The following is a 26,152-nucleotide window of genomic DNA, read 5'->3' on the forward strand; positions in this document are numbered from 1 at the left end:
CCTTCATAGGGGAAAGGGGAAGAAGGGGGAAGGCAGTCCTTTTCCCCCTTGCCTTTCACTACAAAGCCCTTTCCATTCATTGTGTTCCATGAAGAATCCAACTTTATCTCCCTTTCAGCTCAGAGGAGCAGCATGGCCTAGTGGAGAGAACACAGACTTGGGAGTCAGAAGCCCTGGGTCCTAATTCTGGCGTGGTTTCCTTATCTTTAAAATGGGGATTCAATATCTATTCTCCCTCCTACTTAAGACTGTGAGCCCATATGGAACAGGGACTGCAACTGAATGGATTGATGATCTTGTATCTATCTCAGGGCTTAATACAGTGCTTGGAAAACAGTAAAGCATTTAACAAACACCATCATCATCAGCTCCAATTTTCTTCACCTCTTGATGTACTGCAGCTTTCTTCTCCAAGCCATGGACGCTCGGCAAACCTGCTGCCCCTGCAGTCATGACATCTGGCTTCTTGAGGTCCCCAAAGAAGCCAAACAAAAGAAAGCGATGAGATGAAGGAAAAAAGCAAGAGCAACCGCTTTGCCAAATGGGACCTGATTCTGGGAGCACAACAGGCTGGGGAAAATCCAGGTCAAGCGGCATATGGCAACGCTGTCTCCCTGGAAACACTAGGTCAGCAATCCCTCTGGTGAAAGTGTGAGGAAACAGGAAAAACAGATTACTGAGGGGAGCCAAAAGTTGTTTCTCTATTTTTCCAAGCATGTTCACATCAGTTATCTTATTTGATCTTGATAACATCTCAGGAACCCTGCCTGGGAAGTTGGCCTCATTTTATATCAACATCAATCAGTCAGTGGTATTTACTGAACACTTATTGTATACAGAGCACTATACTAAGCACTTGGAAGAGTATACTACAGAGTTGATAGGCATGTTTTCTGGCCACTAGCTTACAGTCTATAGGGACTGCATCATTAGGAATTCTCCAGGGAGGGCAAAAGGGCAAATGTTTCTTTTCCTAGGATTTTAGCCCTTGAAGCATGAGGCAGGGCTGAGGTAGGGAGACAGGGACAGAGGAGGAGAGGAGGGAGGGAGTAACTAAGAGTTCATTATTAAAGTTTAATCTGTGGCTGCAGCTAAAACGCTTAACCAGGAGGTTATTAACATTTCTGATGAAGTATTTTCACTAAGGAGGAAAACGTAATCAGGAAGCTTTGTTATCTGGATGTCAGGCTAAAGCCACAACTGTGCTAAACACTTCCGAAGACAAAAAGCTCAGTGTTATTACCATAATCCAATATCAACATGCATTGTTACTTGCACTCAAGAGTCTTGTAATTTTAATGAAAAGTATCAGGTGCTGCTGTGCATTTTGAGGCTTGCCTGCCCACTCCACCTGTCATGGAAGCTCATCTGGACGCTTCAGAAATTCTAGCACTTGTGAGAGATATCTGGGCTGTCTGAGATGCCCTCTGTGATCCATCTGGGTTCTGAAAAATCTCTTCTCACTGTGCCCACCAATGCAGAAACTATTTTTTATGGTATTTGTTAAGCACTTACTATATGTCAAGTACTGTTTTAAGCCCTGGAAAGCATATAAATCAAACAGGTCAGATCCAGTCCCTGTCCCACGTAGGGCTCACAGTCTAAGTAGTAGGGAGAACAGATATTGACTACCCATTTTACAGTTGAGGAAACCGAAGAACAGAGAAGTTAAGTAATTTGCCCAAGGTCACACAGCACACAAATGACAGAGCCAGCAACAGAACTCAGATCCTCTGATTCCCAGGCCTGATCCCATTCTCTCCTCTCAAGTAGTCAGACAAGCCTGCTGGAGGAACCCAGTGGTTAAAGAAGAAATACAAAAACAGGTTAATGCCGCCCAGCTGACATGCAAATGACATATGATCTTCTAACTGGACCTCTGTGGAGATCCCAAGGCCATTAGCAAGCAGGGCAACCTCAGTGACTATAAGGGTTCAGACCCCAGCTTTGAACCTCACTCTAAAGACCCAAGACCCAGACCTTAAAATACTGACGCTTTCCATGCAAACTGAAGCTGACTTCATGCTCAGTGTCCTGGGGAATTTGTGAAATCTAGTAAGCAGTTAAATACTACAACAAATACTCCGAAATTCTTACTGCCCTCCTCACAAACCGGTAAGGAGCAAGATGCATTTCTGCTGTAAATGCACCTGTTGGGTCCTCCTTCTCCATCCTTAAGTAGTCACAAAAAGGTTTCCAAGTGGAAAACTCCATCCCTGCAGACAAACTTGTAGAAATGCATTGCCCCGTTAGAAGGTCATGGTGCTCTGTTGGCAGAATTTGTTTAACAGACAAACACGCCCTGTTGTCTCCCTCCACTCCCTTCCGCCCACCCCTCAGCCTGCCCTTTCCAAACCTCAGCAGGCAACTGCAAAACTTTCAAGGCCACTTGAGGTTTCGGACACTTTTTGGAAAGGCTTTCTTTTCAACATTTTGCATTCAGTATAATGATTCGGGGGCACATGCATTCTTTTGCTGTCGTCGCCTCTAATGCTATTTTCCTTTTCCCGGTTTGTACGATGAGGTTATGTTCGCTGTTTATAACCTGGATGGCCTGTTTATTAAAAAACGCAAGACATAACTGTGGTGCGCATTAACAATTCTTCTGAATTATAAACTAGGATGTCACATGATAAACCAATGTCACCCACATGAAAACCCAGTTTGGGTGCCTCACATTTGCAGAGCTTTTATGAAAGCTTGATGTTTCTTAAGTGGAAACACACGTCGCCCGGCAAAAGTCTTGGAAGCCGAGAATATCTGCAACATCCTGGCTCCAAACAACCAGCCCTTTTCACATTGTTTCAAAGAGGGGCAAGCAGTAAAAGTGCGGATGGGGAGACGTCAGTCAGGACAATGAACATGACTCAATTCCATTAGCGTTTAAAGGCCCAGCCTCCTCATAAACTGGTGCTTTGATATTTCATCAGAGACATGGGCCTGCTTTTGTCTGATCTCTCTTAGCACTGTGGTTCCACAGGGAACCCCCATATTTCAAACTTGTCTGACTTAATGAATCTTGTTTTTATTATTGCAATCTGTTTGGGTGTCAGATTGACTCTGTTCTTTTAGGAACCAAGAACATTGACGATTTGGGGAGGCAGACTAGGAATCCCTAGGCAAAGCAACTAGGGAGTAGTCAAGAAGACTTGTTCTGCTGCTTGGAGAGAAAGCAGATTAAACATTAATACCAAACCCTGCTTCCTTTTGATCAGTGAAGTAACAACAAAGCTGAGGAGGTTAAGTCTAATATCTTGAAGTATGTTTTTATTATCTTGTGGTCAATTCTCTCTCCTTTTTTTTTTTTTTTACAGTCCTGAGAATAGTCTTCTCCAATACTTCTCAGGTCAAATACCAACAGGCCAATGTGTCTGTCACCAGTCAATCATTTTACAGATGAGTAAACTGAGGCACAGGGAAGTTAAGTGACTTGTCCAAGGTCACACAAGAGGCAAGTGGAAGAGCTGGGATTAGAACCCAGCCAGACCCGTGTTCTTCCCATTAGGTCACGCTGTTTCCCACTAGCAATGTAGCCCCAGATCCAGTCCCTGAAATGAAGAACTGCTCTGCCCCCTAAAAAACAAAGGAACAAAAAAAAAAAACAGGCAGCTATTTAGGCTCTTTTGCAATTGCTCGAATTCTACTCTACCTATACCACCTTCTCCCTTGCTGATTTTCAGCTCTGAGGCCACCTACTGATTTCATTCCACTGGGGCTTCTAGCCTGCCTGAACCAGGCTAAACTAGCCTCTGTTTCTCAAAGTGTGTCCCTGCGAAAACCAGGTGTTTTGCATGGAGTGGGGGGACAAAATGACCTCCAGTTGGCTTTGGGTTCAGTTGTTTAAATGAGAGATAAGGCAGGCATTTGTCTGACCTTATACTGGCAAGTCTGCTTCTTAGCTGATCTGTCCCCTGTCTATACTTTGAGAGCCCAGCCTCCCACTGCATTGGTTCCTGCTGGCTCTTCTGGGGTGCCTGGGTTCACAGGGACCTGGGTTTGGGGAGCCCAGTGGTTCTGGAGTTTTCCATGAGTGCTTGATGAAAATGACTAGGTCCTGTGACTTTAGGAAAGATAATTGAAAATTCCTATCCAGCTCTCCCACCATCTCGTTCAGATTCTTGACCACAAGGGGGCAAGGTAGTAAATCTAGACTATTCTAATGGCTCCCCACCCTCCTACCCACATCCCTCCGCCCCCCGCCATTTTTAATTACAGCCCGGGGGAGGTGGGGGTCGGGCGAAGACTATTGCATGCCAAGTTTCAGCTTTATAGTAAATCAAACCAGTCCTGCTGAAAACCCGTCAAAGAGCTGGGATGTAAGTGGAGAAACCGACAGAACCTTGGGCTGAGCTGAAAGTTGAGGGTGAAGAGAGGAGTGGAGTAATCTATTATTGCTGCTGCGATCTGTGCTAAGGTGAGGGGCTCAAGGATTCTAAGGTGACAGATAAACTGTAACAATGTTGGTATTTGTTAAGCGCTTACTATGTGCAGAGCACTGTTCTAAGCGCTGGCGTAGATCCGGGGTCATCAGGTTGTCCCACGTGAGGCTCACAATCTAAATGCCCATTTTACAGATGAGGTAACTGAGGCACAGAGAAGTTAAGTGACTTGCCCACAGTCACACAGCTGACAAATGGCAGAGGCGGGATTTGAACCCATGACCTATGACTCCCAAGCCTGTGCTCTTTCCACTGAGCCACACTGCTTATTTCCTTATTTCATTCTTTCTTGCCACCCAAAACTTCTTCATGTCCACATTCACAGATTAAAAGAGGAGGAAATTTTTCTAAGTGATGTGGTTGCTTTGGAATCATCTCTAATTAGAAGGGGGAAAAGATGCCAAAGAATCCATGGCCATACATGGAGGCAGTTGGCTCTATTGTTAGGGTAGAGGAAATCATCATCCAGACACCAGTTTCACAGGTTTGTTTCGGGTTTGGGGAGTTGAAGTCAATGTAAACATAGAACTAAGTTCACCTTGTCTGCTTGGGAAATGCTAAACATGTGGACAGAGCTGAACTGGGACAATTTCAGCCAACAAGGCGAAATGGCCATAAAATGGTTTCCAAAATCTTAGGGAGAGCTCATCATACCTCCTCTGTGGCATTAGGAATGGAAAACCAGTTTTAACAGTTTCTGCATACTGCAGTCTTCTGCCAGAGAATGGTTAACCAAGCTCCTGTTAAGGAAAACCTAGTTGTATTAGGGAACATTTCAAAAAAATTTTTTTGTCTGCCTTTTCCCCCATTTCCACATCTCCTGCACCCTAAAATGAAAGCATTTCTCAGAGGGTTTAGAAATACATCTGTGGTTCATCCAAGTTGGGACCCTCTAGCTGGACTTGATTCCGTTTCACCTAAATCCCAGCCACATCCAGTGATACAGCTCCCAATCCAATGGATAATGACTAATTAGCACCCAAATCCTAAATATAGTGGTGGGGATTGGCCATGCTATAGATTTTCCATTCAATCTGTAAAATGTTTTTTTTTCTCTTCACATTTTCCACATTTTGCAATTTAAACTGTTTTCCAGGGACGATTCCACTCACCCTGGTCAGGTCCGATTTTCGGTACCCAATCTGTCCCCATTAGAGAATATCCCAGAAGCCCTAGCTGGTTTCTGTGACAAAGTCCTCTAATTGAGGAAATTTATCATTTCAAGAAATTTTTATTCCTTTTCCCTCTCCCCCTTTCTCCCCTACCTCCTCCTGATCTCCTCTCATCTCATAACTGAGCGAGGGCATAGCTGAGCCAGGACACCATCCCCTTTTTTTCTCCTCTTTTCCTGCTTCTCTTCCCTCTTCCTTTATTCCTTGGATTCCTAATATTTTATTGGCTGAACTGAATCACATTGCTGCTGTTTTCATCTTACAATATCTTCTAACTGTGGATGACAGAGTTGGGGGGGTGGTGAAGAGAGAGACAGAGACAGAGGAGAAGGAAGAAAGAGAGAGATGATCGGGGAATTGGTTAACACATATTCTGCCCGGGAGTAAAGACCACTCCATATTTCCATCAAAGAAAACAGCTATTTTACCTGAATGGAATCTGAGTTGGGGGCTCTCAAAGAGACCTGGAACCTGAAGCCAACCTACAGAACTTTGTGATCACAGAGGTTAGAGATAAGCAGAATCAATTAGGACACCCTGCCCATTCCTCCTGCCAATCCACAATTTTCCCCACAATATGTCCTCCAGTGGCTTGTCTCCTCTCTTTCAAAGTGGCTTAAGGAACCAGGAGCCCAGGGTAAGCAAGCACCTTACCCTTATGCTATAAATTAGATCACAGAAAATAAAGCCAACCTTAAATATCAATGAAAATGCTCCTCAGCTTCACCGTAAACAAGAGGCATCAAATATCTCTCCGGTTAAAAGCCAACTGGCCGGTGACTTTTTACCGAATGGACGACAATGGGGAAAAGAAACTTACAAATTATGCTAAATGGAAACCAACCCTAGCTTTGTCATCACTTGACTGTCTTGTGAATAACTGATCATTTAACTTAATTGCAGCCTACAAGACATAAAGAATGCCTCCTGCTCTCCCAATGCAGATGTTTGAACAGTAATGTTGTGTGTTTTACATTGCAGGCATTTTTCTAAGCATGCAGTTGACTTCCACATGACTGCTAAATGCTTAGAATCAAAGGCAGTGAGAAGCAAAACCAAAACAGCCATCACCGCCAGGGAAAAAACGCTCTCAGATGCCTACTGCATCCAAGCTCTGCAATATATGCAATATAAGGGGAAAAACAGTAAAGACCCCAACCCTGCCTTGGAGATTCGTATATCTAAACGAGGAAGACAAGCAAACGTATATTGACAGAAAAGAATATAAAGACAAAATGTATAAGTATTAGCACTGTACCTCTATTCCCCACAACATTCGTCCATTCAATTAATCAATCTATCCATTAATCATTGGTATTTATTGAGCAATTCCTGTGTGCTGAGCACTGTGCTAAATGCTTGGGGGAGTATAATACTACAGAGTTGGTAGATATGTTCCCTGCCCATAAGGAGCTTACAGTCTGAAGGAAGAGCTAGGCATTAATATATTTACTTATTCATGTATTAAGGGATAATGAATGAATAAATTACAGGTGGGTGCATACTATATATTATTAATATATGTTAATATACATTAACACACATTTAAAATCCCCTTCAGATGGTCAGCAAGTGAGGCAGCAACTTCAAGATACACTGTTGGGAGGTGGTCAGGTGGAAGTGCCCACTCAAGTCAAAAATGATGCCTATGTGAACAAGGCCTTGGAACAGGAGCATAATGGCTCTGGAGCAAGTCAGGGAGAGTCAGGGATTCAACCAGAGAAAAGTTCTAGATTCAGGGGCTTGAGATATCTTCAAATTACATCGGAGGAGGTGAATTTTTCCCTGCCTCAAGTAGTCCAAATATCATGGCCCTATGTATGTTGAGTGTAGAATAGAGATAGATAATGGGAAGTCCTGATTTAAGCCAGTCAGAGAAGATTTGCTTCAGGAGGCAGGCTTGAAGAAGGAACCAAAGGTTGGAAGAAAGTAGCCTGTGGCAGGGAAGGGTTGGAAGGCTGGGAGAAGGCTGGTTCCCAAGGTAAGAATGGTCTGAATACATATTTGGGATTGGTAGTCAGCAAGCAAAGCAAGAGAAGGATCTGGGGTGACTAAAATAGAAGGCCAGGAGAAATCATTCATTGGACAGGGCCAATTGGAGCCTTTGATCAAAACGTTTGGTTTTATTTGGCAGATGACAGGGAGCCATTGAAGTAATCTGAGGAGAGGAAAGTAGGAAGCATTCGTTTAATCAGAATCATTCTTCCATAGGTACTTAAAACAGATTACAGTTAGGAGAATATGGAAGAATAGAGAGCAGTCCAGAAGACAGGGCCAACCTGTCTTTCAAGATATATGCCTGGAGGGCAACAAGGTTAGGAATGAAAACAGACTGGGCAGATTCAGGAGATAGAATGGCGATAGAAGTTCTCGATGTGGGCAGGGAATGTGTCTGTTTATTGTTATGTTGTACTCTCCCAAGCGCTTAGCACGTTGCTCTGCACACAGCATGACTCGATAAATACGATTAATGAATGAATGGCTCAAGAGGTGCCGAAAATGACTCTAATTTTGTGAGCATGGAGGATCTCCAAAATGGCTGGGCCCACACCATGAAGGGGGAAGCTAGGGAACTCTGCTAATGCCAGCTTACTGTAATTTTAGCTGGCAGGAGAGCAGCCGACTGTCAATGTCCTGAAGATGGCATACATTCCTACACCTCGGAGTTGATTACGATGGGAGACCATTTTGGCCCCAGTCACTCTCCCCTGTTCAGTTACTTTTAGAAATGCCTTGAGTCTACATAATGATGAATAACATAAATCTGCTTGGAAATCACAGGACGTTACCCTACGTTTGAAGGAAGTGGGGTAATGTGCTTACATTTAAAACAGAATTTTTTGCATCTATAATTAACTTAGACTTATCTTCAATTTAGTTTTCCTGTTCAACTTCCAGCAATATTTTAACTGTAAAATGTCCCAAATAAAAAGACTGTAATAAGGAAATCTGGTACTACTTTGTGGATCAACTTTAAGAATGAGGATAAATATTTCCATGTGTTAACTTGTCTTCGCTGGGAGTTTACTATGTCTTTCTCCCTACTCTTGTGGCTAAACAGACTATAAACAGCATTACAGTACCTAGCTTGTGCTGGGTCCTAATTAATGTTCAATAATAATATCAGCTGAAAAGATTCAGCTTAATAAGAAGCTCCTCCATTCTCACAAGCAGAATGGGCTTCAGCTTACCCTCACTGATCCTTTTCATAAAGGGGATGGTTTGTGTTACTTGGAGATCATCTTACCAAATTATCGCCCACATCACTGGAGCCTCATAGTGGACCCCAGTCAGGAAATACCCAAGCCTATGTTCATGAGAGGGATTTATAGGGGAACCCAAGCCCTGAGGGTCCTGATGGGATGGGAGGGTGGGGAATGGAGGATGGGGAATGGATGATGGTGAATGGACTGTGTCCCACCTGATTAACTTGCATCTACCCGAGCGCCTGGAGCAGTGCTTGGCACTTAGTAAGTACCATAATTATTATTAATAGTATTACTGAGACAGATGCATGGAGAAGGGTGAGTGGAAGAGGATGAATGGAAGAAGAGTGGAGATGGGATGTTGAGAAGGAAAACTAAGGGAGAAAGAATAAAGGAAGGAATGGAGGAGGGAGGGGAATGGCAGAAAAAGGGAGTTGAGGAGGGAAGGGAATGGAGGAGAGAAGGGGAAGGGAGAAAGGAAAATGGAGGAGTGGGGAGGATGGAGGCGAAAGGGGAATGAAGGAGGAAGGGGAATTGTAGAGAAGGAATTAAGTAGGGGTACAGTCAAAGGAAAAATGGAGGCGAGGCATTGGAGGAAAGGGAATGAAGAAAACAGCCTCAATCCAGACAAGTAGACCTCTTGGTCCTCTAAGGCACCCTCAGCTTGTGGGGGGTGTATTTCCTGTGACTTGGCAGGGGGCTGGAGGACTCCCTACAGGGCCCACCTGAGAATCCCTACAATCTTTCTAAATTGGAGCAATTACCAAAAAACTGTTGAGCCCAGTACTGTCTCCACCCATAGCAACATAGGATGCTTGCAAAAACAAATTGAGGTTATTCTTCTTACATCCATCCTCAGGATTTGGGATTTAACAGTCCAGACTTTTCTCTCTAACAACCGAGACTTAATTAATATGTTTGGGTTTATGACTATCCCAAAATACTTGCAACCAGAGATCTGTCATGCACTTTCTGATATACTCCAAGATCACTAAAGCGGGGCCTGGCCCAGCCTCTTTGCCCCAAGCCAGCCAGTTCTGTCCCTGCTACCTCTCTCGAACCACTTTCTAGCCAGCTCCTTCCTTCCCGTCCAGGTCAGGCACCCAGACTCTGTGGCTTTGGCAGCCCCCAACCCCTGTGCTGTGGATCAGACCCCTGTTGCTACTGCTGCTCCTGTTCCCTGGGCTCCCCAAGGGCTCCTGGCCCTGGAGACACGGCACCGACATCCCATACCCTTCTGGTCATCCTCCCTACCCAGGAGGTTCTCCATCAGCTGCCACAAATGGCTCTAGGCTTGTCATTCATTCATTCAATTGTACTTATTGAGCCTTACTATGTGCAAAACACTGTACCAAGTGCTTGGGAGAGTACAATATACCAACAAAGAGACAAATTCCCTACTCACAACAAGCTCACAGTCTAGAGGGGGAGATAGACATTAACTTAAATAAATTAATAAATCAGTCGTCAGGGCAGGCACTGCTACTGGTCTCCATGGTGATGGGCTGGCTGCTCTGCGGAGGTAAAGGTAATAATTATGGTATTTGTTAAACACTCACTATGCGCCAAGCACTGTTCTAAGCACTGGGGTAGATATAAGTTAATTGGGTTGGACGCTCACAGTCTTAATCCCCTTTTTACAGATGAGGTAACTGAGGCAGAGAGAAGTTAAGTGACTTGCCCATGGCCAAGAAGCAGACACGTCGGAGAGTCGGCATTAAAACCCAGGTCTTTCTGACTCCCAGGCCCATGCCACATAGAATCCACTAAGCCATGCTTCTTTTCATTCATTCAATAGTATTTATTGAGCGCTTACTATGTGCAGAGCACTGTACTAAGCGCTTGGGATGAACAAGTCGGCAACAGATAGAGACAGTCCCTGCCGTTTGACGGGCTTACAGTCTAATCGGGGGAGACGGACAGACAAGAACAATGGCACTAAACAGCGTCAAGGGGAAGAACATCTCGTAAAAACAATGGCAACTAAATAGAATCAAGGCGATGTACAATTCATTAACAAAATAAATAGGGTAACGAAAATATATACAGTTGAGCGGACAGGTACAGTGCTGTGGGGATGGGAAGGGAGAGGTGGAGGAGCAGAGGGAAAAGGGGAAAATGAGGCTTTAGCTGCGGAGAGGTAAAGGGGGGATGGCAGAGGGTGTAGAGGGGGAAGAGGAGCTCAGTCTGGGAAGGCCTCTTGGAGGAGGTGATTTTTAAGTAAGGTTTTGAAGAGGGAAAGAGAATCAGTTTGGCGGAGGTGAGGAGGGAGGGCGTTCCAGGACCGCGGGAGGACGTGACCCAGGGGTCGACGGCGGGATAGGCGAGACCGAGGGACGGCGAGGAGGTGGGCGGCAGAGGAGCGGAGCGTGCGGGGTGGGCGGTAGAAAGAGAGAAGGGAGGAGAGGTAGGAAGGGGCAAGGTGATGGAGAGCCTTGAAGCCTAGAGTGAGGAGTTTTTGTTTGGAGCAGAGGTCGATAGGCAACCACTGGAGTTGTTTAAGAAGGGGAGTGACATGCCCAGATTGTTTCTGCAGGAAGATGAGCCGGGCAGCGGAGTGAAGAATAGCTCGGGGGGTCTGCAGGGTGTCCCCAGGCATGGGACAGAAGTGGGATGCCATCCTAGCAGCAGTCCAGGAGGGAATGGAGACAAACCACTATTTGCCCCCAGCGGGTAGGGACTCAGAGCCTGGAAAGCTTGTCCCATCTGGGCCACAGGGGGTGGGTCTGGGTCCGAGTCCCACCAGTGACAGTTCAGTGAGGAGGCCCCAGGGCTTGTGGGCTCAGCTTTCATTCATTCACTTTTCCCTCTCCCTCTTCCACAGAATTAGTCAAGCTCATTATACATTAGCTTTAAGTGTTCTTTATTACTGTGAAATACAGGAATGTCATCACCACTCCAAAGCCCTTGGCTCTCTAAGGAGCTCCAAGAAACTCAGTCCACAGTGAGCTGGCAGCGCCATCCTGCTCTCCAGTGAGGAAAGCTCCAGTGTTCACTTCCATGGAGGGTCGCAGACAGAGCTCTTCTCCAAATGCGGGAGGACCCAGGCTCATGCCTCCTGCTGAGGGCCAGCAAGTTAGACAGAACAAAGGCCCCATGAGGAGAGAAAGCACTGACTTCAGGGGAAATGCACACAGGCCACTCTCTGTGGGGTTTACCTGCCAGCCTGAATCTGGCTCCTCCGCCTTTGAACTCCCATAATTTCCACCACACACACACAGGAGGTTGCTCCAGAATATTCCCTTTGTCTTCAGACTGACTTCCTGGACAGAACTATGAGCTACTGACTGCAACTTACCAGTTTTTTAGGCGGGGGCAGGGGTCAAATAGGATTGACCCTTGTATCAAATAGGATTGATACAAGGCTGGGATTGGATTGGACTGCACTGGGAGTTACTGACCCAGTTGTTAACAGTTCACCTCTACCTACAGCATGTACCGCCCCCTCTGCAACCAGTGGGGTCTATGTTAATCATAATCCTAGAGGCAAATGCTTCCCTCATGACTATGAGATGCAAGCTCCTTCACCCCTCCAGTCTTGGTCAAGGAGAAAAACTGCTTAGTTGCCACTCATCACCAGGTAACCAGGGCCCACTAATCTCTGGTCCTTAGAGGACTTCTTCCCCTTTCCCAAAATGAGGGCCCTTCCCAGACATACAGAGTCTGGTTCCCAGCAGCCAGGAGCTTAGGCAGTCCTGACTTTTCAACTAGGCAAACACCTTCAGCATTCCTTTTCTGAGATTCACCACAGTGAAACATACCAGTGCCAAGTCCAGGCCCAAGGAATCAGACTCAACTATAATAAGATCTTCCTGAAGTGGTGCTCATGGGATTCCAAGTTTTCACAGGGATGTCTCTTCTCCAGCAATTCCAAGTACAAAACAGGAAGTCAAATTGACTCAGAAAAGTCCTTCTGGCCTCAAGAGCAGTTGATCCTCCTATTATTTTTATCTCACCACCACCCTGAACTCATCAGAGAAAAGTTTTGTGTCTTCAAAAACTGACTTCTAAAGTTGATTCGACCCACCCCCTTGCTCCCTCAGCAGGTAGGCTAGGTGGCAGACTGTTTAAGTGGCTATGTAAGAACTGCTGATGAAAATAAACTCATTTCTTGGAAGAGAAAAATAATGCTTAAGGGAAGCATTCATGAAGGACAGTGACCGAGAGATGCAGAAGAGAGACGGGGGATAAACAGAAGAGACAGAGAGAAGTAGAGAAAGAGAGAGAGCAGGAGAGATAGGGCAACAGGGAGAGAGACAACTAAGTATCAGGAAAAAATTCAAAATTTCAACCTGGCAGAGTTCTATACTGTTTGTGCCTCAGAGCATCACAGAGTAACTTTAGTCTAGCCTTGGAGAGTGACTTCCTCATCTAACAGGGAAGATGTGCGAGCATGGAGAAGAAAAGTCCTCTGGCAGGAGAAGAGGATACCCTCTTTGGTCCCAGAGTAGCTTGCCTTGGAAAATAAATGGCTAGCTCTCCTTTGAACTGGTGAGTGAAATGACCCCAGTATTCTGGAATTTCTAATTCAGCCATTAAACACTTTGATGGTTGCAAGAGGCGCCATACTGTATAAATCAATTACTGTTGTTAATGATGATAGCCAAGGACATAATTCTTTTTGGCACTTCCAAGAAAATCACAAGACTGGGGTGCTCTCCTGCCTGGGGAGAAACCACTCTTTTCAGTTCTGCTACCAGCCAGGAAACTTGACAATATGGGGGTAAAAACCATCACTGCCCCCACCCTTGGATGAGCCCAGTTAATTCTGGCATTGGAACAGAGAGAGACAGAGAGAAAGAATTAATCAGGGTTGGACAAAGACGATAGAAGAGGAAAACAACAATACCCAGTTGGTGATTGCTCAGACTTTGCTTCCTTCTCTGGTGGATATAGCTAAATGGTGGGATTGATGGTAATTAATGAAGTGCATACTATGTGGCAAGCATGAGAAATAAGGAGTTAAAGTGGCCAGGGCTTGGTCACAGAGCAGCTAAGTAGAAGGACAGGAACTAAACCTCCAATCCTTAGTTCTTTCCATTACGCCATACTGTCTCCATAAACAATGAAATCAACTTCAGCATTTACAAGAGATCAATCAATCACCAGTAGTTATTAAGCACCTACTTTGTGCAGAGTCCTATTACCTGGTTAGAGGATTACAACAGAAGGAGAGAGGGGCTCTGCCAACAAGAAGCTTACAATCTAATGGGGATGAGAGAGAGGTCACATACTTTGCAGTTGGGGAGGGAAAACTAGTTAAATAGGAGAAAAGTCAAATCAAAGTGTACAAAAGTTCAATGGGAGGTTGTGAGTACAAAAGTGCAGAGATTATAGTTGGGAGGTTATAACCTGGAGAGAAGGAAAATTAATCAAGGAAAGCTTCCTGGAGGAGGTGGGATTTCAGAAGGGTTTTGAAAATGAGGGATGCTGATGACTGGTGGATTTGAAGGGGAAGGGAGTTCCAGGCAGGAGAATAGATGTGAGCCAGTGGTCTGAGGTGGGATAGTCCCCGATTAGACTGTAAGCCCGTCAAACGGCAGGGACTGTCTCTATCTGTTGCCGACTTGTTCATCCCAAGCGCTTAGTACAGTGCTCTGCACATAGTAAGCGCTCAATAAATACTATTGAATGAATGAATAGTCAAGAACGAGGCAAAGTGAGAAGCTGGGTTTGGAAGGAATGGGGCGTGTGAGTTGGGGTGTAGTCCAAGAAGAGAGTGGATAGGCAAGGGGGAATGAGTTGGTGGAGTGCCTTAAGGCTGATGGCCAGGGGTTTGCGTTTGATGCGAAGCAAAATGGGACATTGCTGAAGGTTTCTGGGGAAAGGAGAGGCACGTACAGAATGAAAATTTTAGAAAGACGATCCAAGCAGCAGCAGAGTGAGGAATAGGCTAAAGGGCAGAGAGGATGCAGGCAGGAAGACTCATGAGAGCCTGATGAAATAGTCTAGCCAGGATGTAACAAAAGCCTGGGTGGCAGCTGTTGAAAGGAGAGGAGAAGGTGGATCTAGACAATTTGGGGAGCAAAAATCAACAGGAATTAATGACAAAGCCAAGGATACTGGCTCCTGACTGTAAGCTCCTTGTGGGCAGTTACTATGTCTGCCAACTCTGTGGTGCTGTACCCTCCCAGGTGCTTAGTAGAGTGCTCTACACACAGTAAGTGATCAATACATACCATGGATTGATTGACTGATGACAGTTGGTGAGTTTCAGAGACAGAGAGGGTAGTAGAGATGTCAACTTTGATGGGAAAGAACAGTGGAGGGCAACAGCAGCAATAACTTTAGGATATAACTCATTTCTCTTCTCGTCTCAAAGCTTTCTGGAAGACCATCGCCATCGTTATCCCCTCCAGTTCAGATTGATCGCCTTCTATGTGCATGCACCGTACTAGCCCCGGATTGGGGAGGGGATACAGTATATGACGCAATCCCTGCCTTCAAGGTGCATTCAGTCAAATGGGAAAACAGGCCACAAAAGTTGGTAAATGTTCGGTTAAAATCAGGTTAAAAACGCTCTGGGCTTCCTAGTAATGCCCATTTGACCCATAAAACTCTTAGATTCAGTGGCATGTCTCTTTCTTCTCCAATATGACTGTCTAAAAAGCAACATGGCTCCAACTGGTCTGATTTGCCAATGAGCGGTGGCATGGGCTGATTGGTAGGCAGGTTCTGCGCTGAATCAGCCACATGATGTGACTAAGCCTTCTCCAGCTGAATGTGCACAGGCCAGCACTGGTTGAGCTGCATTTGATTCCATTTCCAGTTTGGCAGCTTAAACACTGCATCACTGCCGATCTCTACCCTCCTGTTGCCTTCACACACTCAGCTGTGTTCTGTTTGGACAGTTCATTGTGTTAACATAGGCTTTTAAACCTCCCTAAGCCCTGCCTTCATCCCTCCTCTAGATAGTAAGCTTGTTGGAGGCAGAGAACGTGTTTATGAACTCCACTATATTATACTCTCCCATGCACGTATTACTGTGCTCTGCACACGGTAAGTGCTCAATAAATATGACCGACTGCTTTCTGTAATAGTTTCCTTCTCCTCCTCTGCCTCTGCCCACCCTCAACTTGACTTTCTCAGTCAATTCTCCTATCCTCCAAGCTCTCTCTCTTTGTCCTCCTCCTTCTCTAGTCCCACTCCACCCTCCTGACCTCTTGCCTTATTTTGCTTTATTCCCTGCAGTTGGAATTCCTTGCAATTTGGGAAAGCTGAAGGCAGGCTGCCCATTTTGCTCCAGGGTGACTGCCTTATGGAGTCAATAGCATGAAATGTAAATTAGTTCTCAAAGAAAAGAGGCCCAGAGTGACTGTTGTAATAGTCTGGCACTTCAGATGTGCTGCACCCACTGGATGGGTCCCCTTATGGTCCTGGTTTCCAGAAGGGTTATATTTTGTGCTGATTTTGATTCAGTGTGTTCCTTGCATCTGGTTTCCCTATGCTGCAGAGAGGAAAGCAAATGGAACAATAAACTCTTATTCCCTAGCTCAGTTTGAGTTTGCTCTCCTTACCACAAACACGGGCTTCAGAAAGGGTCTTGTAAAAACTGCAAATTAGGTAAATAAGTATGGCCTTTATTAAACACTTATTATGTGCTAAGCACTGGGGAAGACACAGGACAATTATATCAGGCAGAGTTTGTCCCACTTGGGGCTCGCAACCTAAGAGGCCAGCAGAGCAGGGATCTTATCTACAATTCAAGATGAAGGCACTGACACAGAGAGGATAAGTGGCTTGCCCATCTCAATAGTACTGTAGTTTCTCAAATACTCAGTACAGTGCTCTGCACAAAGTGGTAAATAAATGCCATCAATTGATTGTTATTGCTATGATTATGGAATTTATTAAGCACTTACTATTTGTCAAGCCCTCTTCTAAGCACTGGGGTAGATACAAGGTAATCAGGTTGGACAAGGTCCTTCTCCCATGTGGGGTTCACAGTCTAAGTAGGAGGGAGAACAGATATTAAATTCCCATTTTTATGGTTGATGAAACTGAGGCACAGAAAAGTTAAGTGACTCTCCCAAGGTTACAAGGCAGGCAAGTGGCAGAGCTGGGATTAAAAACCAGGTCCTCTGACTCCCAGGCCCAAGCTTTTTCCACTAGGCCATGTCATTGATTGACTGCCTAAAGACCAGAACTCAGATCTTCTGAGTCCTATAACCATACTCTAATAAACCACACTGCTTCCCTACTCAAGGAATTGCAGTAAATAACAATAGTAATTGTGATATTTGTTAATCACTTCCTGTATGCCCAGCCCTGTACTAAACACTGGGATAGGTATAATATTTTCAGAACAGACACAGTGCCTGTTCTACACTGGGCTCATAGTCTGAGTGGAGACACAAAAGGAATTCAATCCCCATTTTAGAGAGAAATTAAATGACTTGCCCAAGGTCACACAGTAGGCAAGTGGCAGAGCCGAGATAAGAACTCAGATTTCCTTACTCTCAGTCCTGTGCTCCTTCCACAGAGACACACTGCTTTCAGTAATCTCTAATTATATGCCTATATTTGATTGATGTGCCTTTTTAAAAAAAATTGGAATGTACCAGCATTCAAGAGCTTTTTGAAAAATGGGTGGTAAATGGATAGACAAATGTTACACAAAATATTATTGAATTTTATTTATGTGACTTTTTTCCCTAAAGTTCATATCAGAAAATATGGCTCCACCAATTTGGCACTAGAGTAACTGATAAACAGGCAGAGAGAAACTGTCAACATGCAATGGGTACAAAAATTCAAATCTGAACTGTTGTAAACAGATTAGTGGATACTTCAGGAACACAAAGAGATGAGTGTGAATTAAACTACATTGAGCTCTATCTCTCTCTCTCTGATCAATTGTTTCTTTTGAAGCCCAGTGAATTTTTTGGTTAAGCGCTGGGCAAGTGACACTCTGAAATGTTGTTTTTATGTTGGGCAATGGTAGAATATGATAGTAGTCCAGAAATTTGCATCTTCAATTTTGGATTGGTGAAGTTTGATGACAATACCGAATCATGATTCCTGGACCACGTTCCTCTAAGAAAGATACAATTTACCCACCTATATCTACATCATCCACTTCTAAATCAAGTTACTGCTCCAGCTCAACAACTTCCTTGGTTATCAGTTCAGGGATTACTATAACACCTTGAAAATCTGACACAAATTTGGCAGAGCTTCCTCCAAGACCCATTCACTGTCAATTCCTCAATCTCAGTCCAAAAGGGGGAAACATGGTGGGATTTACATACCTATAATGCTTGACTGGAACACCAAGGACTATCAGGGGTAGGTGTAGAATAAAGTTCATTCATTTAGTTGTATTTATTGAGCACTTACTGTGTGCAGAGCACTGTACTAAGCACTTGGGAGAGTACAGCGATAAGCAGACACATTCCCTGCCCATAACGAGCTTTCAGTCTAGAAGGGGAGATGGACATTAATATAAATAAATTACAACTATGCAAATGAGTGCTGTGGGGCTGGGAGGAGAGAATACATCAAACAATGCAGGTTTTATGCCTGGGGTGGTTATATCCCAAGTTATGCCTGTACTTTATAAATGCACATAGAAAAATGATGTTTATAGTTACCTAACATGGGAACACATGCCTGAAACAGACTGCTTATCTGCATTTTCTTCTCTTCGGGTCATTCATTCTAGAGCAATTTCATCATTTCAAAATAAGGAAATGTGTACCTAACTACACAGATAAGGTGTACATAAGGTAGATGTTTCCACCCATCAAGAGTGATCTGACAGAGCTGTAAGTGGGAGACAGTAAAAAAAAAATAAAAAAATATCCTGAGTGAACTCCCCTTTAAGCATTTTTTTTAAATCTCTGTTAATATCAGCAGCTCATTTTCTTTTAAAGCTTTTGTCTGAAGGGATGTGGTATCAGCAATCTCTACAAAAGACATTTTAGTCTACACACAGACATTCAGAGACAGCACACAAGTTTGCTTTTACTAACCTCAGAAACCCAAGCAGAATTACAGTAGGTATATAAACAAGTGGGTCATGAGGTTAATGTTTGACTCTAATACTAATGACTTTTGTCCACCACTCACAAGGCACAAATCCAGTAAGAATTCACTAACAAGAAGGAGCAAAGGATAAACACTGAAATACCCAGTCAACCCATTCGGCCACTCAAGTGATGGAAAATTATTCAATTTACCAAAGTAAAACACACACATGCATACACAGACTGTCCTCGTGTAAATAGCTCTTGTTTAAATCTACTGAAATGCCCCAGCAATGAACTGTTCCCAGGTGCCAACCGCTTTCCTCAGTAAAATTTATTGTTTTGAATTTTTGGAAGGAAGAAAAACCCTCTCTCAATTCTTTTGGGAGGTAAAAATGATTTCCTCGTGGGTTTGAAAAATCTGATTAAAGATGTAGCTTGAAAGAAGGCACTTCCAAATCCCTTGCTCACTATTCATAACAAAACTCTCACATACCAGCATCAGTCACTCGACCTATTTTTATCCATTTTTTTCCCCAAAAAAGTTGGAAAAAACTGATCATTTGTGGAAAGTCTCCATGGGTTAAGAAGAAGGCTGTTAACTTGGATCTGGAGATGAAGAGGTTGTGAGTTCAAATTATTTTCTGTGCTTCTGATTATAGTAATGGTATTCAGGAAGTGCTTACTATGTACCCAACACCATACTAAGTGCTGGAGTAGAAACAAGAAGATTAGGTAATATTACAGTTCCTCTCTTACTTGGGGCTCACACTGACCAATTAGGAAGGAGAACAGGTATTGAACCCCCAATTTATCGATGAGGGCACTGAGTTTCTTGTTTATAAAATGAAAAAGAGCATTCGCTGAACAGATATTAGAACAAACAAAAACCATTCCGCAAACACAAAGGGACTGGGATTTTTCAAAGTCTAAATTAATCAAAATATCTTTTCAGGCAACAGTTTACAAAAATGTCTACCAACTATGAGCTAATTATTTAAGTGATACGGATTCTAGAAACTGAATCAGTGCTAATAAAAGCCTTCAGTGGAACAAAGCATCAGTAGGAACCAGAGACCCAAATAATAGACTCTCTGTGGTAAACAAGCCCAAAATTTATTGTATGGGGTTTATAAGGAAACAACTTTTGGCAGTAGAGTTCCATATTTCTTTGAGAAGTTGCCCTTGCAGATAAATGTAAACCCTTATCATAGGGTTGCTTATGGGCCCAGAACAGTTTATTTTGGCAGTGTTCTTGTTCTCCACACTGTAATTAACGATGAAGATGAGACTATGGCTCAGGAGAGTTCATCAGAAATTCTTCCTTATCTCCTTGCCTTTTATTTGATTTTCTCCTTATGGTGTGGTCTTTCCAAGGATTTTTCAAAAAAAAAAAGGGGGGGGGTCAGGTTTAACCCATATCCTTACCATGAGATAGGAGAGATAATTCATCCAACATTGTTTTATTACCGATCTTTCTCCTTGGCCCAATGTTGAAAAATTCCCAAAGGAGGGATCACGCTGGCTGAGATCCAAAAGCTATTATCAATCAATCAATCAATGGTATTTACTGTGGGTACAGCACTGTACTAAGTGCTTGGTAGAGGAAAATAATAATAGAAAAGATATACACGATCCTTGGAGGCTGAGCTCCTGCCTAGAAACAGTAGAAATGAGCTTCTAATGAACGTAAGGCCACAGAGACAGAGGTATTCCTCAGATGAACTGGAAATGGACATCATCTGGGAAGTTTGAAAGGTGGACAAAAGGAGGGGTCTAAAAAAAAAGAATACAAAGGGAAAGAAAAAAGGAAAAATAATTAAAACTTGTTGAAAAACCACAAAATGAATGTCACCCCTTCCTTTTCAGGACTTTGGTTTTCTGAATGCATCCAGATTAATCAAAAACAAAAGAAGCAGAAAAACTACACGAAGGCACTTCAGACCGTGTAGGAGTGGAGCTATTTAACTTGAAGCTGTTCTGTACCCAAGGAAAAGAAATTGCCTCGAATGCCCCAACTTTAAAAAGACAATCGAGAAAGAGATGAAGACAGTCAGTTTTCTGTCCCCACTTAGAGATGAGAGCCTAGAGTCAGAGAGAGGCCGATCAATAGCCCAAAACAGCTTTGGCTCTGAAGGCTTCCAGCTGAATGAAACTTTTCTGGAGAGCTGTAAAAGACCAGCAGGGGGTCCTGAGAGCTCTGGGTCTCACTCCTCCTCGAGTAGGAGGAGCCTCTTCAACTTTCTGGTTTCAGAACCAAATTCTGACTCCTGCCCACGGCCAAGCCTGACTCCAGAAAGATGTCAAACCTGGGCCAGAGAGGGGTGGGTTCCAGCCCTCTCCACTATTTTGGGTAACATAGGTGGGGCTGGGTGTAGTATAGGGCCAATCAGGGTATCTGCCCAGGGTCCCACTCCCTTGGGGGTCCCACTTCAAAGATGATTAGACCGAAGGGAGCAGGAACTACATAGATTAGAATGAGAAATGAATTCAATTTAAATTGGTTTGAGAAGTCACTCTCCAGGTTCCCCATAGAGGTGGGTTCTCTCAAGTCCCACAGTGCCAAAGCCTCTAGACTGTAAGCTCTTTGTGGGCAGGGAATGTATCTGTTTATTGTTATAATGTACTCTCCCTGGCACTTAGAGCAGTGCTCTGCACAAAGTAATCACTAAATAAATACAAGTGAATGAATGAAAGAAGTCATTTCTGGGCAAAGACCGTCTGACACAGTCCACGCCTCAGACAGAATTCAGGCAGATATCTTGCACTCTGGCATCATTCTCACCAAGCTCACTGGGCCAAATACACCCAGACTTAGGAGTTACATTCTTTCAGAACTCTGCAGGCCTGTTCTATCTTCAACAGTGACAGTTGGTTACCTGTGGTGACCTCCAATGGTAACATCAAGGATGGGTCACCAAACAACCCTAACTTTTCCTTCTAATTACCCGTAAAGGATTTATCGGCAATGTATCTATTTAACAATTTCCAAGCCTTCTGGCATCCCAAACTTTTCCCTCTACAATCCCAAATTTTCCCCCTTAAAGTCCACCACGTACCACTCATCCAACTCCTTTTGACAGTCAAAATGACCAAGTAGCAAGTGAAAGGAGAATAGTCCACAAACTGGATCATCAAAGTCATGATCCAGAGTCAACTGTACTTGTCCAACAGCATCTTGAAAATGTATCCCAGACAGCGTGGCTTAGTGGAAAGAGCACAGGCTTGGAAGTCAGAAGATGTGGGTTCTAATCTCGGCTCTGCCACTCATCTGCTGTGTGACTTTGGGCAAGTCGCTTAACTTCTCTGTGCCTCAGTTACCTTATCTATAAAATGGGGATTAAGACTATGAGGCCCACGTGGGACAAACTGATTACCTTGCATCTACCCCAGTGCTTAGAACAGTGTTCGGCACATAGTAAATGCTTAGCAAATACCATAATTATTATTATTGTTATTATTATTTGCTAAGTGCTTGCTTAGTATATGCCAGGCACTGTCCTAAGTACTAGGGAGTGCTGGGGTGGGGAATACAAGCAAATCAGGTTGGGTACAGTTTTTTAAATAAAAAACCTATTAAACCTTGAAACTCATATTCAAGGACCCGCTCGTCTTGGTTGCCCTAGAAAAATTACTCACAATGCCTCATTTAGTACCTATGAGTATGAGTATAAACATGAAAAGTTTCTCTTCATCTTAAGGTCTAGCTAAACTCCATATCGACAAACAACAGATTTGCAAGTCTTTAGTGATCTCAGTTGTGAGAAGATCTGGCACCGTAGAAGAATGGCTTGCTTTTTTCTAATTGTTTTTACAGCATGTTTAGGCATACCACATAATTTACTTCATAAACATCCCAATATGAACTTAATGAAGCTCTGCTGAGAAAGAACTACGTTGTCAAGAAAATGTATTGAGAGAAAGGCAACCAACTTGGTTCTCAGCTCTTACACCTTTGAGTCAGATTACAATAAACATGCTCGATTGCATGCCCCTGCCAAACACATTTGTTCATAACATGTAATTTGAAATGCACAGAGGATGGTACAGCTCTTTCGTGAAAGTAAGTTATGACCTGTGATAAAAGCAGTGGTGGACATTAGAAATGGAGACTCAAGAATCCTTGAGTCTCCCGACGGGAAATGTAATAAAAAGAAAACAAATGTAGAAGGTAACAGGGGAGGTTAACAGCACTGCAAAAGCCAAGCCAGATGTAGCTGTAAATATATGGCTGCAGGCAAACTTCCCCTTTTAGATTGGCGCAACAACTGAGCTGCTGAGGCCTTGGATACGGATGACACTGGGCTCAGATGAGGGAAAAGCAGGGTTCATTACTTGCTGATTGCTGGTGGGTCACATAGCCTATCCAGGAGGCAACATTATTCATGAAGATTCCTAAGAGACGGCTAAGAGATTCTTCTTTGAATTAACCTGAATAGCGTTGAGCCTGCTGAACTCTAACATACTTCCCTGTTGTCCTATTTCCGGGCTTCCTATCTAGCAATGCTGACCCCCAGTCCCATCCAGTATTTTAAAAAAAACACCTTCCATCACCCACTGCCTGTTCCACAAAGATGCGTCAAGCCATGCGGTCATTCTGGTGTCTTTTAAACTGCTCAAACAATCTATCAGATGTCACATTTTCTCAAGGAAAGAACTTGGAAACTTCCCTCTCCTTCTTGTCCCCTTCTCTCTTTACAGCCTAAACTCTGGAAAGCATGGAACATGAACTACCAGACTTCAAATTCTTTTAGAAGTGATCTAGAGGTTCACTAACTGCTTGTACTGAGTGGTTTCTTGACTGGTATTTTTAGTGCTTCCCTTGAGAGGAGTGTATCTTTCTGGTTTGTGTTTCACCCTAGACTGTTTACCTTGAGCTCTCTTATCTTAATGTCGAGGCTGGGGATCAGCATATTCCATGTCCCCGGCCTTGCTGGGTCGAAGGATGCAGTGGGTGGGCGATGCAGGGGAGGTCCAGGGCTCTCAGGATCGTCCATGGTCAGTCAGGGAAAGCCTGTGGAAAGAAAACCAACATGCAGAGTGCCTCCCCATGGCATGTGGTCCACGTTTGCAAATCCCTGGTCTGGGAGAGCCCTTTAAGGGTACAGATAACTTGGAAAATCCATAGATCTTCCAAAAAAGGAATTCCCTAGAAAGAAACTATTTGAGGCACACATCATGGAAACCAAGAAGGTTTTCAACACAGAAAGTCTTTGTGCTCTTTCCAAAGGTCAGGAAGGAGAAGTGGAAGAAGGTAAAGGGACCAGAGTTACTCTTTGTAAATATTTTATTTGTGTCTCCCCCACAGAAGAATTCTTAGCTCCTTGGGGGCAAGAATGTGCCTTGTGCTTCTGGTGGACCTTTCCAAGTTCACTGCACCCATTGCAGTGGAAGCCAGTTTTTCTGAGATATATAACTCACTGTGTAGCCTAGAGAACATCAGGCACTTCCAACAGCCAACAAGTCCCGAGGAAGACTTCCCAAACCACACCGCAACCCTATGGCTTTTACATCTGGACATTCCTGGCGGTCACCAACGGGAGAACATCAGTGATTCTGAATATCACTGGGTCTCCACCCTTTCCTCCTCCACCCACTCCTTTTCCAAATGAACTGCTAGGAGACCCAAATCATAAGCTGATATAAAGAGAGTGTTCATGAAAGAACCAGCCGTGGGTGGTGTGATGATATCTGGACTTATGTCAAGCCCACAAAAATTAAAGACAGACTGTGGGTCCTGCGTTGGCCTTTCCATCCACACACGCCACCGTGTGTGCCAGAGGTGTGCCCATGTACATATACATACCCTAATGGCTAACCTCGGGATTTAGAAGGGTGGGTAAGGATCTGCAGCTCTGCACTTCTGGAAGCCAAAATGTTTCAAAAAAGATTCAAATAAATCTTTCAGCTTTGTCCCAAGGCAGAAAATGACTTTGATCAATCAGACTTTGAGACTTTGACATTTTGACAACGGTTTGGCCCAGCAGTGATGCTCTGTTAGCAGCAAAGTTCAAGGAATAGAGGGAAAGGGAAGGCTAAGAAAATGGCCAAGTTTGGCACATCCCTAACTTTCCTTCTGAAAGAGAATGTAAAAAACAACAGTGCTGGACCAAACTTGGAAGATGAAAGTCAAGGACGCCAACCACGAATGGGTCCTCCAAACATCTATTTGCCACTGTAAGATACAAAATACTGAGCTGGTCCTTCAAACCAGCTTCTCCAACCCCAACTTACCGTGATGGCAGCAGATTCAGAGGAAGGGGAGGGGCCAGGGAAGCAAAGCATTCCCTGAGTCAGGGATAGACACGGGTGTGGAAGACAGAGTGGAGGATGCAGAAAGGGAGGGAAAGAACCATGTCCCAATCCCTTGAGGCCCAGCCTAAAAAACTTGCCTCCCACCACTGTCCCATGACACAGCTTTGGGAAAACCTGCCCAGGTGCACCAATGAATTATTCTTTCCCTGGGGGTGACTACTGGTCAAGTAGTTTTAGTAAAAGTAATGTTGATGGCTTTCCCTTGGTAAAGTGCACCAAACTAGGCACTTGGAAACTACAGAATGAAGAAGCGGCCCAGTCTTGCCCACGAGGAGCCTTACGCTGTAATGGAATCAAGTGGTAGGGCAACATTTTGTTTCTTCTGGATCTAACATCTATGTCAGTGCATTTGCTGAAAAGAGGTAGGACTTCACGAGGGTCTCAGAAATGTGGCTGCATTTCCCCCAAAGTAGAGAGAAGGGCCATGGAAATGGACAGGGGAAAGGAAATCCAATTCCTTGGCTTTTGTTTGCAACAATTAAAGCTCTGGTAGAGAGAGATAAGAATGGGGTCCCAAAGGGAAAAGGGCAGGGGGAAGTAGTAAAAAAAAAAAAACACTTTAAAGGTGAAGGAAGCCAAACTGCTGTCTGGCAGGTGCCCTTCTTTTAATGGGTGAAGAAACACAAGAGTGAAAGGGAAATGGCTGATATCCTGCACTCTCATCTTTCCCCAGCACTCTTTGCTGCAGGCCTCTTCACCAAATAAATTACACCACTCATAGAGAAACGATAACAGGCCTGACAGCATGGCAGCCCAGGGGAAGGGGCCAACTTACCAACTTGAATCAGGTTCTCTGGCCTCAGCTGTCTCTCATCCAGACCAGAGGAAGACAGGTGAAGAGATGGGCAGATACACAGAGTATCCCAGTTGGGAGGATGGCCATCAGTCTGGTTTTACAACGGACTGCTCTGTTTTTGATTATTTACCTTTTGTTTCATAGGGATTTGGTACCCAAGCTTTGACATGCATTATTTTCATTTCATTGCCCAGCTTCCCTCCACCGTGGCTTCGGCCACAGGGATCGGCAGGTCAGAAGCACCATTCAAGTTCAC

General features: G+C 44.2%; 1 long non-coding RNA gene across 1 annotated transcript; it reads right to left on the minus strand.

The window, feature by feature from the left end:
• Window positions 1–389: 389 nt before the first annotated feature.
• Window positions 390–26,152, minus strand: LOC114816247. The gene is made up of 3 exons (XR_003764011.2): window positions 26,027–26,152; window positions 23,657–23,799; window positions 390–465 (listed from the first exon to the last, which is right to left on the minus strand). It is a non-coding gene; the product is annotated as an uncharacterized LOC114816247 (long non-coding RNA).

The sequence above is a fragment of the Ornithorhynchus anatinus genome, chromosome 13 (assembly GCF_004115215.2).
Source record: "Ornithorhynchus anatinus isolate Pmale09 chromosome 13, mOrnAna1.pri.v4, whole genome shotgun sequence".
In the NCBI taxonomy this organism is placed as follows: Eukaryota; Metazoa; Chordata; class Mammalia; order Monotremata; family Ornithorhynchidae; genus Ornithorhynchus; species Ornithorhynchus anatinus.